The sequence below is a fragment of the Pteropus vampyrus genome, unplaced genomic scaffold (genome assembly GCF_000151845.1).
Source record: "Pteropus vampyrus isolate Shadow unplaced genomic scaffold, Pvam_2.0 Scaffold139, whole genome shotgun sequence".
Classification (NCBI taxonomy): domain Eukaryota; kingdom Metazoa; phylum Chordata; class Mammalia; order Chiroptera; family Pteropodidae; genus Pteropus; species Pteropus vampyrus.
Window position 1 is genome coordinate 582,733 of NW_011888920.1, and position 19,239 is coordinate 601,971.

The following is a 19,239-nucleotide window of genomic DNA, read 5'->3' on the forward strand; positions in this document are numbered from 1 at the left end:
TGGGGAGCACAATTGCTAGGTGACAATAGATTATATCAAATTAAGACAAGAGGGCTAAGTTTAGTATCTCTGGATAAGCCAGTTTTTGGTCATGCAATGCTTCCTGGATGGGGCAGAACCTCGAATGAGGTAGTTCCCTATGGTAGAAAGGAAACAAATTACCACTGTTTCATTTTCGTAATGGCAATGAAATCAATTCAATACTAATTCCCACAAAAATATGTCATGTGAAAAAGTGCGCTTGCTTTGGAAAGTTCGGCAGTCTGTCATACCTGAAATCTGGTGGTGGCCTGCTGTCTCCCTCTTCTTCAGCGAGTCTAATTTTGTATTATGTAAATCCTTTTCTACTGAAATATCTAGGTAGATTTACATTGCATGCACTGATACCTGACTGATATAAAATGTAATACCTGGAACAAGGGTGATTATATTCCTTCTTCACCTCAGACCACTTCATTTAGTTCTGAGTGTTAGTCAAGTTGCCTTGCCAGGCATTAAGATTCCTATGGCAGAAGGAGTTAAATCAGAGAATGGATGACCACTTGGTAGGAAAGTCATAGGAGAGATCCAAGGTTCTAAAGTGGGCAAGTGCTGAACCAGATGATCTTAAAGTGGAGATATGGAACCAATAGTTCACAGCTAAATTTGGCTTATATTACAAGGCTAGAGTAGAATACTAGTTTTATTGCCACCGAAAGAGACAGCTGTGCTCAGTATGAATAAAGAAACAACAAATGGATAAACTAAAAGACAAAAAGCTATAAAACAGATGAATTTAGTTGTCAAGATTTACATCAAGATTCACATAAAAATCTGCAATTTCAAGTTTCTTGGGGAAAAAATTCAGAAAATACGGTACCACTGAGCCAGATTCCATTTGGTGACAATTAATGTTACTAATAACAGATTGCTTCCTTTAGACAGAGCAAGCACATTCTACTTCACCACAGTCCCAATATTCCCAAGTGTTTTGGCTTCAGCTCACATCTTTTATTTATGCTACATGTTTAGAATATGAGTTTGCCACCTCTGAATTCCTAAACCTAAGATTCTCTGATTTTAGATGCCAGTTCAAATGCTATCTCTATGAGGACATTTTTCCTACTCATTACAGTTAAGTGCTCTTATTCTCTTCCCTGAGCTCCTTTGGTTCATAAGGCATTTATCTCAACTGAGTTTTTTTCTTTCAACTTTCCAATAAGTTAGTTAGATGTTTGAGGCCAGGGGTCTTACATAGAAGAGGCTTCTACAGTTATTTGTTCAACAAATGTCCCACATTGTATGTTAATGCTGCCCTTTGACAAGCTGATTAATTTCCCTGCAGCTTAGAAATAGCCCTTTCTACACAAGGGAAAGGCTTGCCTGCTTTCATCTCAAACTGCACCGTTTATTTTTGAAATTGAGTTTTATTTCCCCCTGGAATTCTGGAATCTTGAAATAAATATGAAGGAATAATTTAAATCATAGACTATGGAACATCATAGTTGTTAGTCATTTTACTAGGCATCACCATAATGTACATTTGTCATGTAAACCTATAAATTGCTTTCTTTATTTCATTGAGAAGTTAAGACTTAAGACTGACTCATTCCTTTATGCTTAAAGTTTACATTTGGATTTCTAATTACAAATCAATTTCAATATTATAATATTAGATATTGTTTTATCAAATAATTTCTTTTTACAGGTATACAGTTTGTTATCTTTGATCTAATAGGGACTACTGAGAATAATAGTATTAATCTAATGCTTGGTAATACTCTATAGCAGCAGTCTCCAACCTTTTTGGCACCAGAGATGGGAACTCCTATGAGTATCTAATGCCTGATGATCTTAGGTGGAGCTGAAGCGGTGATGCTAGCACTAAGGAGCAGCTGCAAATACAGATGAAGCTTCGCTAACTCACCTGCTGCTCACCTCCTGCTGTGTGGCCTGGTTCCTAACAGGCCACGAACCAGTACCCGGTCCACGGCCCTGGAGTTGGGGACTCCTGCCTCTATGGCATTAATGTAATGTCTACATATTTCATGTGTCCACTTTTTACAAAATACATTCCACAGAATACTAGTTTCTTGAAATACCTCCCGAAACACTCCATTAAAAAGTGAGTCACAAACTTATATATTATACCCAAAATCGACTGAATCACAATATGTTCGAAGCTATAAAAACTTTTTAAAGTGGTGTAAGAATTTCTGCTTCCATGGATAGGCTATTCCACTTATTCTGGAAATTACTTACTGCCTTTTAATTATGCAGTTAGAAAAGTAGCTCTTCATTACACTTGGGGGAAAATGGGGATGCCTAGAGGTCCCAGAGAGTTGCTGGATAACTGTCTCTGCCACATGAAGACTGACCTATGCTAGGAGCTCCTTAGTGATAGTCTGAGGTTAGTCTTTATGCTACCGGCTTTCAGAATAACTCTTACAGTAGCAGATGCCATGGTATATGAAGAATGTATAAGTGAAGAATTAAATCCTTTCCTTGAGGCTAGAGTAGAATATTAGTTTTATTGCCACTGAAAGAGACAACTGTGCTCAGTATGAATAAAGAGGTAACAAATAGATTAACTAAAAGACAAAAAACAAACAAACAAACAAAAAAACAAGGAAATAAATTTAATGCAGGAAAGAAAAGTTTAAAACTTTACCTAAAGGGTTTCAACAGGATAGTTTATTATAAAATTAGACTAGAACTTGATAAAAAGTAAAACACTAGAGAAATCTAGAAATTTAACACACATACACACAACTGTCATCCCTTTGTTTTTTAAAAAAATTAATATCTAATGTTATAAATACAAGATAATTGTTTTATAATCATCATTTTTGCAATCCATAAAGAAAGAAGGGGTAAGATCAAGGGCAAACACGTAAGCCATCTAAGTCAGCCTATTCTGTAAGTGGATTTCCCGGAAGTCTTATCCAGTGACTACCACTTAGTACCCATTGACCCAAACTGGATTATATGGCTATTCTAGCAGCTAAGGAAGCTGAGAAATGTAGTTCCTAGACAGGCGCATTGTCAATCAGAGTGTAACTGCTTTCAGTTTGTTTTTGTTTTTGTTTTTGTTTTTTTAAAGAGAGAATAGCTATTGTATGAGAAAACAGCAGTGTCTAGTATAACATATATTTAATTCAGGTTGAACAATATCACTGAGCTAAGAATACCAGCTAAAGTGAATCATGCTGCAAATAATGAATGCTAAAATAGTTCTTTTTAGGATAATATCAATACATTGGCATTTTATTAATGGAACATGAAAATTTTTTCCCCCTGTTGTTTAAATGAAATACTTGGCTCAATTCCAGTTTTAGAAAGTAGACCTTAGAATGCTTTAGAATGGCCAATTTTAAATTGATTCTGCTTTAGTAACATTTCATAAAAATGAATATAAATCAGAAAAAAAACCTGTAGAGTACACCAGGATTCAAAATTTCTTTACTGAAATAGCAATGCACAGTAACCACAGGGCAATAATGAAAAATTAGAGACATGTATCACAAGGGAAGAAATAATGGAAACCATTAGAGACCCAAAGAGCAGAAAGGTGCCAAGAAAAGATGGATGGCTCCACAAATTTTATCACAGTTTTCCAAAAATGTACAATAATTTAGCATGTAGTAAAACCATTTAGTAAAATTGCTGATATAGACCAATTATGCCCCACGAGAAATGAGATGATCATTTCTCTCGCTGAAGCCAAAGAAAGCAGTAGAAACATAGACCCATCCTGCTAGTGAAAATTTTGAATGGTAATTATAAAATATTCTCTAGAAAGGAATAATGAGTCTGATTAAGGTTATACACCATGAAGCAAAACTTTCTTGACATTTTAACTTTAGGAAACACTACAGCGACTGTGACTAGAGAAATTGTCTGTGCTATCTTTCAGTAAAAGTTGTTGACAGAGATAAATTTCTCCTTCCAAATTCTCATGGGTAGATTTACGGGGAGGAGGTGACCAGTGGTGCCAAGATTATAGAGATATTATTGGACAAATTCATAGGGTATGATCAAAAACCCTCATGGTAAAGGAGAAGAGTGTAGACCAGCTGGAACTCCAGGCATGATTGCCTCTTTCTGTGTTTGCAGAAAAATATCCCAAACAAAACCCTAATCAGCAGATCCACTTTAGGGAGGAAGAGTATCATCAGTGAACAGGAAAGTGAAGCTGCCAAACTCTCTAGCTGCAGAACAGAAGATGCACTTCTGCCTCTTCATCAGTCCAAGTCATTCTCTTACTCTGTCCCCTGTGCATGGAATAGGGTCCTCTCAACACGTGACTGGCTTTAAATATGAGTAGAAATTACATGTGTTAAATTGCTTCTGGGAGAAAGTCTTAATTACTATTGTGAAACCTGCAACATTTTTCTCTTGCTGTGGTGTTTGTGGAGTTTGGAGATAGTGTCTTTCTCAGCCTGTCTCTGGCTGACCACAATGAGCAGAGGTCTCCTATCAACCCACATTGTACGAGTGAAGGGGTTTGTTTGTTACCATAGCCTAACCTCCTAGTTTATCTTCACTGATACACTTCATATCAAATCATTTAAATTATATATAGTACTATTCATAATCTGTAATCTCTGTATGTGTTTAGTTTTTGTTTTCTGTTCTTGAACTGTAACCTCTATGTTCACTGATATATTTCCCAGAATATAACCTAACATATTACCTGGAAAATAAAAATGTTCAGTAAATATTTGTTCAATTAATAAACACAGTCTTTAAATAAGAAATAAGTATCCCTAAACCAGTGAATATTTCTTAAATGCCTTTCTTAGGTACATACTTATTGCCCTCATTTCTAACACTTAGCAACTGTGTGACCTTGTGAATTACTTCACGTTTTGTATCTGATGCCTAAGTACATCTATAAAAATGAGAATAATCATAGAACTATCTCATAAGACTGCTGTGAACATTAAATGAGTAATATAAGTAAAATAATGAAGCATACTGACGAGGTTTGTTATTAAAGGTGGTAAAAAATAGGCATCCAGGACAATGTTTGAATAAAAAACTTATTTTCTATTTTTTCTAATAACTAAATATGGTTATGTTGATATGGTCTGGCTAATGAAATGTAAGTTGAAATGTTGTGGGGGACATTTGCAAAGATGCCTTCAGAGGGAGGAGGCAAGCTCTCTTCTTCCTGTTCCCTAGAATGCAGAAGTAATGGATGCAGCTCTAGCCACTATCTCACTCCATGAGCACAAGTAGAGGCTGAAGACCATGCATGGTGGAGCAGAAAAAAAGAAACGTTTAGGTCCCTGATGATTTTGTGGAGCTGCTAGTATACTAGACCCGGAGTATTAGCCCTGGACAGTCTACCTTCAAACTTCATTTCTATAGAAAAATAAAGCTTTTACTTGTTTATGCTACTGGGATACTTGTAACTAGCAGGCAAATGAAGTTTCTAACTGATAGGCTCCTGTTATGTGTTGATAGTCTACTTTCTCCGGTTGAGAGTCTATTTGTAGGCATGCATGGAATTCTTATAGCACACCTTTTTCACTTTTGTACCAAGTTCTCTGAGTGAAATGGCAATATATCAGGTAACAATAATATAAACCTAGACCTCTTATTGTATCCGTGTTGTATTCATTCATTAATTCATTCATTCTACAAATTTTTACTGAGAATTTGTTAAATACTAGGTTCTGTCTAAACGCTGAGGATTAAAAACCCAAACTTTGCTTCTATCCTTAAGGATGCCGAACCTAAAAGACAGAATAACAACTAGCTAATAGCTGTGTAATGTAACTAATGTAACCCACAGACTATATAGGATGCTCCGGTAATACACAGAAGTATTTATCCTGAAGGGTTAGAGATTACAGTATATTATAAAGGAGGGAGCACTGAAATTCAATCAGAGGTTGAAGAGTGTCGTGCACCCAGAGGGAAGAGAGAAGACTGAGTATTCAGAGAACCATAAGGAGCTCAGCAGGGCTAGACCATGACATGTATGTTTTTAACAGATGAGACCAGAGATACAAGTACCAGGTGAAGACAATTAAAGATAAGGATAAGGATTTTGTGCTGGTCATTGTGGACTATACAGAGGGAAGGGAAGTGATTTGATCAAATTTGCACTTTAGAAAGATCAATTTATTGGCAATGTAGAGGAAAGATTAGAGATGGATTATATCAGCAGCCAGGAAGTAGGTTTAGAAATAATTAAGGAAATAAGAGATTGAGGAAGAGAGAGGGCCTGAGGAAGGAAATAGAAGTAGGAGTTGAGAGGAGGGAAAGGAGTAAGAGCTCTGTGGAGTGTGGCACATACAGGGCTTGGTGGAAGATGTAATGTGTGGGAGAGATGGCTAGAATAAAAGCTGGATCTCTTCCCTGGAATCAACGGTGCTATTTACCAAGATGGAGAAAGCAAGAAAAATTCAAATATATGGGGTTAAGATGCATATGGAATTCAGTCTCTCACCTCAAAAGGGAAATTGCAACAAAAATAATCTATTACCATATCTTTCTTCCCCTTTCCCTATTTATTGTTCTCTATGTTTTTATGAAGTGAGCTAAATGGAAAACTCAGACAAAGTCTAAAGAGAGGTTAATATCCACTGCAGGGAACAATAATAAACACATTCATGAACTGTTGTTTACAAGTCAAACAAACAAGATAATTGTTAGCAGAAGAGATTATGAGTTTATTTTAGGCCATTAGTGTCTATTATTCCAAGTTAAATTGTGTTCATATTCTGTAAATCTTTAATTTTGCACCAGAGGAAAAAAGTTCAGCCTACATTTTCCACTGGAAACTCTCTAAGAAAACTTAGAGCATTACTTAAATTAAAAATTGAAATTAAGTGCAAGCAGTGGATTAAGGGATTTATTATTTGCCATTTAAAGCTTTGTGTTAGCCAGAATTCAGTATTTAGTATTGTAATGGGCTGCTTGATTTGATACACTTAACTATTTTTAAGTAAAGAAGCTACCATTCGAATTTGCCAGTTGCCTCCCATTCTGGGAGCTGTTTCTAGAGTCATGGGCAGGGACTCTTAGTTATGCAGATGTAATAAATTGGCTCTTCTCTCCCTAATACTCTTCTAAACTCTTGGGTGGGCAACAAGCAAATAGATTTGGTCCTTGAAACCTCCTGGGAGAAATTCATTTAAGACTTTCGAATCTTCTCCTTGTGAAATGTTTGAAATTAATGTTACAAGAAATGCTCTGTTGTATTCACAAGCTCCTGATGAGGTTGAAAGGCAATAAAGAAAGCGCCCTAAGAGGAAACGCTTTAAGGCAGGTGGAACAGTCTTGGCCTTAGTTTCTTGGCTGGGGTTGTAACCAGAAGAGGCTTGGTTTTGGCAGCTGGTGACTGTACTTGAAAGCCCTTTAGGCTCCAGCCACCCTGGCACTATAGTTCCTTTTGCAAACTGGATCTGAATACATGAGAGTAAATTAAAAGCTAAAGTGTGGAGAACCATGAAGAGTTTCAGTAAATAGGATGGACTTACTGAATCTTCAATGACAACACAGGAAAGTGGCAGAAATAAAAGCAGCTAGAAATAGTAGACTGGTTAGATTCTTTATTCTCTTTCCCCGAAGCATTTGGAGGTAGGATGGCCTCCTAATAAAGGCAAAACACAGATTAAGAGACTGAAGATTAAGTACCGAAAGGAAAGATTTTATTGCCAAAGATGGGGTCCAATTCAATGAAGAATCTCGGCAATGAAAGGTGAGGTTGAGGAGGAAAAACTGGGAAAGACTTTTAAAGTCAAAAGATCATCAAACGTCTGTCAGGTTCGGTTTTTCCAGGAAACAGACTCTGAGATAAAGATTTGTGTTCAGGTCGGTTACTGGGGAGATCTCTCAGGAATAACACACCTCAAAGAGCAGAATCAACAGGACTGGCCAGAGAAAGAAGTCGAACTGTGATGCAGTTCACAGTGAGGAATTTGGAAGCTAAGATACTCCTCTGAGTTGTCCCAAATTTAGACAAGGGGGCTAGGTCTTTGTTTGTCCATCCCCGGTCAATTCTTGAGTGTGAGTTACCTCAGGGGAAGGTGCATACACTGAGAAAGAGGAAACTGTCTTCCTGGGCAGGGACTCAGCTGTGAGCCATGAGCAGGCAGGTGATCCTCTAGGTGGCTAGAGAAATCAGTGCCTTTGGTCTAGAAGGGAGAGATCTAGGCTATACATTGGGTCAGCAGCTACATCATATCAGTCTCATTTTAGAAAAACTTAGGCTCTGTGTGTTGCTGATCATGCACTATTGGTTGGACTTGAACATTACATTTTTGGCTGAGAAGAGGATCATTCTGCCCCATCTGTGGAATGCTCACCTTGGGAATAAGATGCAGTTACCTCTGCCACACAATTGAGATGCCTGGTTAGTATTCTGACATCTAGGTCTTCTGTGCTGCTGTCAGCAGGCTGGGTGACAGGTGAGGGTGTGCCAATCCTTTTGACTAAGTTCCCATGGTTCTTGGATAACTTTCAAAAGAGAATAGACCCTTGATTTTCTGCTAATTTGGCCTGTGAGGCTTTGACAGGTTTGAAATTTGTTAAAAAATATGAAAGATAAGAAAGGTTGCTTTTAAAAGCCCTAAGCACATCTTATAACTTATATTTGATGTGATTCTGTTAATGCCCTGAGATATTTACTGTTTCCTCAATTCCATTATCTTAAGTCTAATTCGCTTTTTCATAGTTTTACCTAAGTACCAGCTTATAGTAACCTCTAGACATGTGTTCTAGGTTCCAAACTCCTGATGCTTCTTGGACTTCTCTGTGTGCCCCCCATACTCCTACATCTCTCAGATTAATACTTCACAGTTGAAAAGATGCTTTTATAAACATTTTTTATTGTAAATTTACATACCACATTTAAATATGCAAAGAAAGCACAGTTTCTGTATTTTTCATAATTCATTTAATAATTTTAAGAAGCCCTTCTTTATTGGGTAACAGATAGGATTGAATACTAAATTTAGTCTAATTCATTAAACTCTGTTGCTAATTTCAATAGCATCTGATATAAAATTCAGTGTCTTTTAGATAAATCTGTATTTATGTTTTCCCCATTTCTGATTCTCTTCAATATGGATCTGGGAATATGAAGGAAGGGACTTATGTGACTACACGGAGGCAGAGAAGAGGAGCAGTCCTAGAGCTTAGTGCCTGGTTCCTTGTAGCATTTTCTTGGTTTCTAGGCCCAGGCAATGCCATAATTCCTCTGGCCAGTGGTGTCCTGCTGGCATCTGATGGTTAATTTGTAGCTCATGATCTTGGAAGATTTTCTTTCTTGGTTAAGTCAGATCCTGGTGGAGTCAAAGCCTAAGGATTCAATCCCCTACCTGGTCTTGGCTTAGGCTGAGTATCTCTCTGGGGACCACTTTTCCTTACAAGTATGCCAGTCAGCTCCAGAGCATGCAAAAACTCTGGGACTCCTTCCATATTACATAGGATTTAGGGAGATTCCAGTTACATCATATTTCTGTTTCTGCTTTGGCTGCTTAACAAATTTTGAGTCCTCAAATTTCTTCTCTTGCATTCTCCATTCACTCCCTAGGTGACCTCATTTACCATCTGTAAGCTAACGGCTCCCAAATCCATATCTACATCGGGACCTTTCCCTTATACGGTAGACTCAGGTAACCAACTGCCTGCTCAACAGCCCCCCTTGTGTGCTTTTTAAACTTACATGTCTAAAATGGAACTCTTTATCCTCCCCTCCCACTCAAACCTACTCCTTTCTCAATCTTCCTCAGCTCAGTGAATGACACCTTTACTTTCTCAGATACTCAGCATAATCTGTTAGCGTTATCCATGACTTTGTCACACTCCACATCCAAGTGAGAAGTCATTTTGGCTATTCCTTCAAAATACTTCCAGACTCTGTACCTCTTAACACCTTTCCCACTACTACCTTGGACCATGACACCATCCCTTCTCCTGGATTAGCTTTGTAACTAGTCTCCTTGTTTCTGATCTTTATATAAAATTTAGCTCAAGTATAGCATCTGGAGAGATTTTTTAAAATGTATGTCATATTGTAATTTTTCCTTTCAAAAATTTTCAAAGGCATTTGCTGTTTCTTATGCCTGACACCCTCTTTCCCCAGATATCCAAATGGCTGTTCCCTCATTTTCTTTAGTTCTCTGCTCAAAGATCACTTTTAGCAAGGCTTTTCCTGACCATTTTAATGGTCATCTTAAAATGACACATCACCTGCTCCCCCAACAACTGCTTTACTCCTCTTGTAGCACTTATCTTCACAGATTTGTATATTTATTCATTCATTTCTCTTTCCCTCAACTAGAAGGTAAGCTCTAGAAGAGTAGGGACTTAACTTGTTAATGACTTTATTCCCAAGTGCCTAGAATGACACCTGGCACATCACAAATTGTTGGTGTTATAATGTCTCTATTATAATTTTTACATCATGCCTGAGAGCTTTCCAGCATAACTTTTGCTCCGACCCCTGTTCTGGGTCTCTGTGCTTGGAGGTACTAGCAGAACTTTCTAATGCTTTCCAGTGAGCTGTCAGAGGAACCTGTTTTCCTTCCTTCTACCTTAAAGTCTGCAGGTTTATTTTTTACCATCTAACTTGCGAGCAAAGTAGGATAGTACCTTAATATTGCAAATCCCAAGGTGGACAAAACTTGGTATTATCTTAAAGATTTAACTAAAAGTTCAGGACAATTCCCAGAACTGCTTCTACAAACACACTCAGCTGTGACTGATATGAAAGAAGACATGGTTTGTTAGATGTAGGTGTAAATTTAGGCTAAGAACAAGGTAATAATCATAATATAACTAATCATGTTAAAAGCTACTATTTATTGTGTTCTGACTTAATGCCCAAACCATATGTAACCTTCACAGTAGCCTTAGAAAGTAAATAGTAGTTAGTCCTGAGAAAACCAGAGTCCGAGTCATTAACAACGTAATCAAAAAGGCACAGGTTTAAGAGAGGCTGAGCCTAGATTGCTGACTCTAAATTTTTCCCACTATACCATGTTGCACACACAGTTGTCTCCAAAAGGATGTTGGCAGCCTACTTGTTTTTGAAAACTATCTGCAGTGCTGTTTGAAAATGATCTTAAAAGTCTTTCAAAGAAACATATCAGAATAGCTTTTTTTATTGTGAACTAAAAGAGCCCGCATTTTTTGTGACTTTTCATGTCATCGAGTGTATTTGTCTAGAATTATGTGCTGACTAATGATCATATTGCTTCACCAATTACCATGATTATATAAAGATCTTTCATCTGGAAGAGTGAGGGTGGCCTTCGGCCTCACAGAGAAAGGGAAGAGTGGACAACACAGTACATCACTACGGAAAGCAAATGACCTGCCTCTACCCTGAGCTTGTGTATTAGCAGCAAGACAATGAAGGGAGAGGAAAGGTAATTACCTATGTATGAGTGATGACTGCTGAAAAACCATCCTCCCCACAGTGGTTGGAGCAAGGGTTTTATGGCCTTCACATTAGCACTGCGGGACCTAATGCTGATAGCCTGAGGGGAGAAAGCTACATCTTTCACTTTGGTGCTCATGTCTCCATGGTACTTCTCATAAGCCTGCTGCATTTCTTAAAGGTCTCATAAGGTAGTCATCCATCAGGGATGGCACTGATCATGCCTATTCATAACTTAGGCCTGTTACCTCAAGACACACTGCATTGCTTCTCTGAAGGGACATAAAACCTTTATCTCTTTTACTGGATGCTATTCACCTACTTAGTGATTGCACACACAGCAACACCCGGTAAAAGTAGCCTGCTCTTTCCTAAAGTTGTAAGTTCAAGCTGACCAAACAACAGGCAAGGCTCCGGAAATCACTCTCTGCAGATTCGAACATAACATAATAATATGACTCATTAGTATTCACAGGTAGAAAATAGTACTTGTCGTTCGTGTTTAGTTATCAAAGCAGTGGAGAGGTCTTCCCGTAAAAGAGGTGGAAGAAGCCACCAAATCATTTTCCGGTGTAAAATCCCTGCACAGTACATCCTTTTTCTTGGTTAATATCACACATTCTACGATACATCCCCCCAGCACCTCTGGGCTGTGGATGTATTTATCATCATCTTATTTGAGAAGGGCAGTGATTGACAACGATTCTCTTTACAAACCTCAAGCGATGTCTAATTCAGTTTTCTAATTGGAGATGTTTATACAATCTGCTTCCTATTCCTGCTAGATAACTACGAGTTGAAAGGCTCATCAGTATGGGATTATGTTTTCTCAGTAAGGCCTTGGGTCTTCTGTGTGCCTCTAGTGTTGACAAAATTTGAATATTCTCAGCATTATGGGGTTCTCACACATAATTCACCATCATGTGTGCTATAGTAGATTTACCAACAAAGGCAGTGGAAGCCAGGGAGAGACTAACAGAAGCTTTACTGGCAAAAGTAACACTTGAATTAGGCCTCAAAGGATGAGTAGGAGCTTGACAAATAAAGAGAGAGAAAAAGGCACTTTAGACAGCACGAATGGCAGGCACATGGAAATTTTGAAGCAGCAAATTCTGTTTAGAAAATGGTGATAAGTTTGCCATGTTTGCAACGATTAAGTTATCCTCATCATGTTATTCTCTCTCTTCTTGAAGCTTTTTGTTTCTTGAGTTATGTGGAATTTGAGGTGTCACTTAAACCCTAATGATAGTCACATGATACTATGGTAAGGCAAGTACTAGAACACAGGGAGCTATGAGCCTTACAAAGAGCAAGAAGCAACTTCTGGGTGAGGTTTGAGTTTTGGGAAGAATTCTCTCTTCGGTCTGTGACTTATTGTCTTCAATAATAAAATAAAGGTTTCGACTGCCCTCTGTCTAAACATAATCAATGAGCGATCTATTACAGGGGTCCAAGTCAATAGATTAATTCTCCTCCCTGGGGGCTCATGAAAGTTTCTGGTGAAAGGAGAAGCAGAGAGAGGTGACTGGGAGTTGTCGCCGTGGCTTCTCTGAGATGTACAGGACCAATACAATTTATGTGCACCTTGGAATGTACACTCACATGGCTTTGGAAAAACAAAATGTCTCTCTTAAAAATGTTGGGAACCTCCATGGAAAATGCTTGGAATCCCTCGGAAATCTAGGATGTGCATATTATCCCTTTGTGTGTACTCTCAAAAGATCAATGGTGCATAACTTTAGAAAAGAAAACCATCAGAAAAATATACTCACAAATCTTCAAATGGTTAATTCACAAGTTAGAATGAGCAAATTTTGTATTCAAGAATAAGAGCAATTCTCTAGTGGAGAAGAATAATTCATTGCCACAATGGAAGAAGAGAAAGCTGAGTAGAGAGAGTAAAACTATGAAATCTTTCTTAGGGTCCAGCTGTGGCTTTAGTTTTTCCCTGGATTTTCTGTGACTCTGGTGTAGAGGTTGACATTTTTTCCTCCATACTTTCCTTGCTATAAGTAAATTAAGTATTCCCAAAGCTCTAACAAGATAACGCATGGGGAACCCAAGGAGCCTCTTCAATGATGCTGAGAAACACAGGCTATAAGGAGCAAAGAGCTCGAGGCCCCTTCAGTAAACCAGAAGACAGGACAGCCGGACAGCAAAGAGGCCTTTTTCTCACCTATTTCTTATCCATCTCATAGTGCTGAGCTTTGCATTTCCACAAAAAGACCACTTCTGACTCAACTCTTAGAGGAAAGATTCCCTTCTTCTGGCTTCCATCATCCTGTAAACAGTTCTCGACTTGGTCAGAGACAGAGCCTTGAGGCTTAGGAAAGATAGAAAAGCCACCCAGTGAGGTGAGCCCTTTGGTTTCCATTAGCCTTTCCTTAACACAGAAAAGGCAGGGCCACTACTTTCTTGAATGAGAGGCAGCATACATTGATCATAAAATTATTGAAGAAGAAAAATGGTAAGAAAAAAATAATTTACCTGATTTATGAAGGTCGTTAACAACCTACTAGGATGTTCTGATTCACTTGAAACAGTAAATTTTATGTGACAAAGACGACAACTGAGAAAAAGTGAGAGAATGCAAAAGAACAAACATTTTGTTTTCCCCTTGTCCTCACATCACATCTTTTTCATTTCTTATTGTGGAACTTCCTACCCTTTTTCTATCACATATTCCTTGACTCTTTTCCAGGTTGAAATTGAGTCACGCTATCTTGCCCTCCATTTGTACTGATGAGTATGACTCAGTTCTCTCAACAGTATTGTGCTTTGAGTTTTCAATTTTCTTGCTGTATCTAAAGTACCTATATATGTTGGTCAAAACATTGACTTTGAGATTAGATGGAATCTTCCATTTTATGAGATGATTTGCTTGGTTCTGTCTCCTCTAACTAAAAATTTAAAAATCATGCGGAGATTGCAAAAGTAAATATTATCTCCACACTACTCTTTCTTTTCTTTTTCTTCTTTTCCAGATATAGCATGACTGAGTCTGTGAATTGTAAGAGACTTCAGTGATCAACTACTCTAATGTTCCCCAAAGAGTCTGCTCTAGATTGTACAAGGTATGATTCTAGATTGCAGAAGGATGAATTATTTTTAAACTTTTAATAAATTTTTCAATATGCATTATAAAAATTTTAAATAGTGCATGAAAACCATGATTTCAAAGATTTTGTATAGGATGAATATATTCATGGATATGGCAACAATTGTACGGTTCTATGGATGACTAAGGTTTGGTAACTCACTTTTTCCTTTCAACAACTGGGGAAACTGAGGCCCAGAAGACAAGACTATCTCAAAGTCATACAGCTAATTTCTAGTAGAACTGGAGCTTAAATTCAGGATATAGGACTTATCTTCTACTTATAATTTTCTCCCTTTTCATAAATGTATAACATTGTTCTTTGCCGTACCTATGAAACAGTAATTTTTTGTATTGCTAAACCATGCATCTAATTTCCATGCATCAGATATAAAAGTATAATTTGGGGAAAATGTTTAATATGATAGCTCATGAATACTGGAGTGATTTTAAAGGTAGTCCATGTTGGACTTACCTGTGATGTCTGAAGATCTTGATCAATTGGCATCTCATCATATCTGTAGCATCTAGAACCTACTATAGCATGCCTGTCAGTCACTGGATTATATTCCACAGTTAATCAAGGGAAGATAACTTTTGACAAGAAGTTTTGGATACCAAAATAATATCTGCATCCACTATTCCTATTATTCTTTTTCTTCCATAATTTTGAACCCTGCATCGCTGCTACAATGGACTACTAACGGCAATAATCATAGCTACCACTCATTAAGCTCTCCCTGTATGCCAAGCACTGTTCTAAATGCTTTTTACCCTCAAGTAAAATGTTTTAAAATCTTCACACTAGCCCGATAAGGTAGGTCCTACTTTATACCCAATTAAAAGGTCAAAAAACTGAGATGCACAGTTATTCAGCAACTTGCCTAGTATCAGAGAGCAAGTAAGAGTGTTTGTCCCAGGCAGTCTGTTCCAATGTCCACAGTCTTGGTCTTGTGTTCACCGCAAACCAAACACTCTTATCCCAAATCTTTAAAAAATCTTCACAAATTTTTATTAGCTTGTACACAGTGATAGTACAGAAACATACAGTGTAGGCTGTGTGTAGTTAGATGATAAAACTTCTTTTAAAAGACAGCTTTTTCCCCCTAAACTTCAAGTTATATATAAAAATGCCATCAAAGTCCCTTAAAGAGGATTGCAAAGGGGCTGGAAATTGGTAGGGTTAATTAAGAAGTATTTATGTGAACTAATTTTAAAATTGGCAAAACAATGGATGAAGTGAGAAAGCACAATGGGAAGGGCAATTCAGAATTTAAAAAAAAAACTGACAATTGTAATTGTTATAGCAGCTACAATGTGTTGAGAGTTTAATATGTGCTGAGCACTGTGAATACTTATTTATATTTTTAAATTCTTACAACACTTTGAGGTATTTGTTGTCATTTTAATCTTACAGGTAAGGAAACAAATGCTCAGAGATTGTGTCATGTATCCCGGACCCAGCTGGTAGTAGCAGAGCCATGGCTCATACCCAAGTCCAGTTGTCACATTTCATCTCTCTCTGTTCCTGGGAGCTCATAGAGCATTTCCGGCATATAACACTGTTCTTTTTTCTATTTTTGGTTTGAGTCATGAGAGAAAAAACATGCTGAAAAAAATTTTCCTGCTTGGGTGAATAGCTGACCTTCTATTTCCCAAATTGGTAGGATTAAGGAGGCCTTTGGGGCCATCTCAGCAAGAATTTTTTTTGAGAAATCTCCTAAGTAGCTCTATCTCAAAATTCATAGTACCACCTTCCTTTTGATTTTGACATTTTGAGTCCTCAAAAGTGCCCTCTAGCTGCATTAATCACCTTATTCATAAACAAGAGATGAGTCTGGATACCTTTTGACCAATTCAGAAATTAAATACTGAGGATTTGCCATCGCAGAGGCATTTCAGGAGAAAATGGTCCACAAGCTCTTGTCCAAGGGGTGCTCTAAAACTCTCCCGGTCAAGAGCAGCCTCTCTGGAATATAACCTTCCAAGGTGACAAAAAGAAACATATTCAGCTGGATGTTTGATTCATTTGGTAAAGAAACAAAACTCCACATATTTAAAGTATATAAACATTTTGTACACAGCGATAAGATAAATCCACTTTCCAAGAATAGCCCCTTTGATGTTTAAAAAAAAGTTCTGCCTTAGATCCTTAGATAGAGTTGAGAGCTGTCTCTTTGTAATTCTGATTCTGACCCACATATTCTAAAGTGGCCTTTCAGAACAAGAGAAGTCAAGCTTGTTCCCTCTTCTACATGTTGGCCCCTCACATATTCGAAGACAGCTCACTTCTTTTCTCTGAATTGTCTCTTCTTAAGATTAATCAAAGTTTTCTTAAAAACTTCCTCCAGAAAGTTTTAGTGTCCTAGATAAACACAGCCTAGTTCTTTTCTGTTTTAAAAAATAGCAAATGTGTAATGATAGACTACCACTTGGCCTGTTTTTTCTTTGCAAGGCAGGCTTTAGGATGATGATAAATATTTGTCTAAACTATGCAGCTGAGCCATATGCAAATTTGCATAATGGCACTCCAGGTGATATGCTGCATGGTAATTATTCGTTACTTGTAACTTGATAAAGCTGGATTTTAGCAACTCATGACTGAATGCACTGTCAGCAAACCAGGAACTCTTGGCATGTCTCCTTGTCACCTTAAGTAGCATTAAGGAAGAGGGAAGATGTGGCAAGAAAGAGTCGAAGATGGTTCGTAAGACCTCCACAGTCACACAAATATGTGTGATTTTAAATAATTTCTGAGTTAAGTATTTGTTTATAGTAGCAATATTTTGATTAGATCAGTCCAAAATTTCAGAGTCGTTACTAAGAAGACTGATTCAGCCAGACAAATGAGTGAATTAGAGGAAGAATATGTATTAAACACTCATTATGTGTCATGCTCCTCAGTAGCACAAAAAAGAAATGAAGGCTGTGTTAACCATGCTTCTTGCTCTTCTAAGAAGCATTTGTCACCTTGGAAAAACACTTCTTCTTAGACAAGGATACTATACTTTCCTACAGAGATCTAAGGAATTTGATCAAATCAAATCAACAGATCTGACAATTCAAGTAAAAGCTTTGTGTTAGGTTCTAGAAAGAAATGAGTAAGACATTTGTTACTGTGTTTATTTTTTTTGTAATAGTCTTTTGGATTTTGAAATGAGTTACATTGCTATGATATAAATAAAAACTCCTTAAAAGCTAGATTATATGGCAAATGTTGACAATTCAATGTTGAGTGTAAAAAGGACAGCTTACAAAGACTGCTCTGAGAGGCTGTGTAGAACAGTGGGTGAGAAAGCATAGCTCATAGTTTGAATGTGTACCCTACCACTTCCCTTGAGACATTGTATGACCTACCTGGGCTCCAGTTCTCTTATCTTTGAGATAGAAATGATACATAGCTCCTACCTCATTATCAATGAGATATTGAGTATAAAAATGCTTCAGAGAACATCTGGCCCCTTGTTCAAATTCAGCATATATCAGCTATTCGCATGGCATTTGTACTGCTTCAGAACACTGTGAAATTGTGTAAACATTTGGAGTGAAACTAGAATGGCCAATGGAAAATAAACAGTTGATTAACCAATATGAAAGGATTTGAAGGGATATGTCTTTTGATTTATCTTGAAAAAATGTTTGTGTGATAAGCATAGATTATAAAATAAAAACAAATGATTAAAGAAAAGCAATTTTAAGCAGCAACTTGACTCTGCCCTCAGGAACCTTATAGCCTGGTGGAAGAGATGTAATTATGGGTACAAGTTTTAAGTGTAATCAGTAAAAACTAGAACAAAGAAGGGAATGATGAACTCTGCAAGTGGGAAGAAAATGTCCAGAAATATTTCCTGAATCAATGTCTGAGACGTTGGAAGAAGGAGCAATAATGGTGGCGGGGTCAGCAAAAACCTCATGCTCGGTGCTCTGAGGTGTATGTGTGGATTAATGTGACATATGTTGGTGCCGGATTGTGGAGACTCTGAAATATCAAGCCAAGAAGTTAAGGTTTTGCTATTTACTCTTTGAGTTTATTTATCCAACACTTTTCTTAGAAAATATATATTCTGTGGGATGCATTAGACATCCTGACATTTTCTTCTAATGATTATTTTCTCAGTATATTAAAAAAAAGTTAATGTTTTCACTAAGATGATATTGAGATAAAAAACTAATAAAAATATGCTAATCAGGAATGGTGTGTTTAAACCACTAAGAAACATGCCATTTTTTTCCTACTTTGTGTGGATTCTAGGAGTAAGAAGGAGGAGCCGTGACCTTCCTCAGCATCCCTTCCCACTGCATGCTCACCTGGAAACTGGCATAATTGAAAAAAATGTATAACATTTGCTCCCAAAACAAATCAATTCATCTTTACTTATATAAGAATGGACCCAAGAGTCGAAGAGGACCTTCACTCTTCCACTACAAGTAAACTAAAGTTTCAGTTATACAAACATGATTTTAAATGCAAGAAATTAATTTTATAATAAATACCAAGGAGGTGGTAGTACTTGAGATTGGGAGGTTTGGTGGAAGGAACCCTGGCTTTTGGTGTGAGAGGCTGGCTACAAGTCCTGACTCTATCATCATAGGTCTGTGTTACATTAGGTGGAGTCACATAGCAATCTGAGTCTTTGGCTCCACCGATATATAACGCTTCTTCAACATGGAACTCTTGGAAACTGATGGAGGAAAACTTCTCCCTGCTCCCTGCTTTTGGAAATTGAGCTGGGATAATGTAGTGCAATGGGACCCAACC

General features: G+C 37.5%; 1 long non-coding RNA gene across 1 annotated transcript in view; it reads left to right on the forward strand.

Annotated features, from left to right (window-relative positions):
- The window catches only part of LOC111744694, a 24,715-nt gene extending 5,776 nt beyond the window's left edge, over nt 1–18,939 (forward strand). Inside the window, exons 2-3 of the long non-coding RNA XR_002782285.1 lie at nt 14,368–14,457; nt 18,733–18,939. This is a non-coding gene — a long non-coding RNA (uncharacterized LOC111744694). The remainder of the gene's footprint in view (nt 1–14,367; nt 14,458–18,732) is intronic.
- The last annotated feature ends 300 nt before the right edge of the window (nt 18,940–19,239 follow it).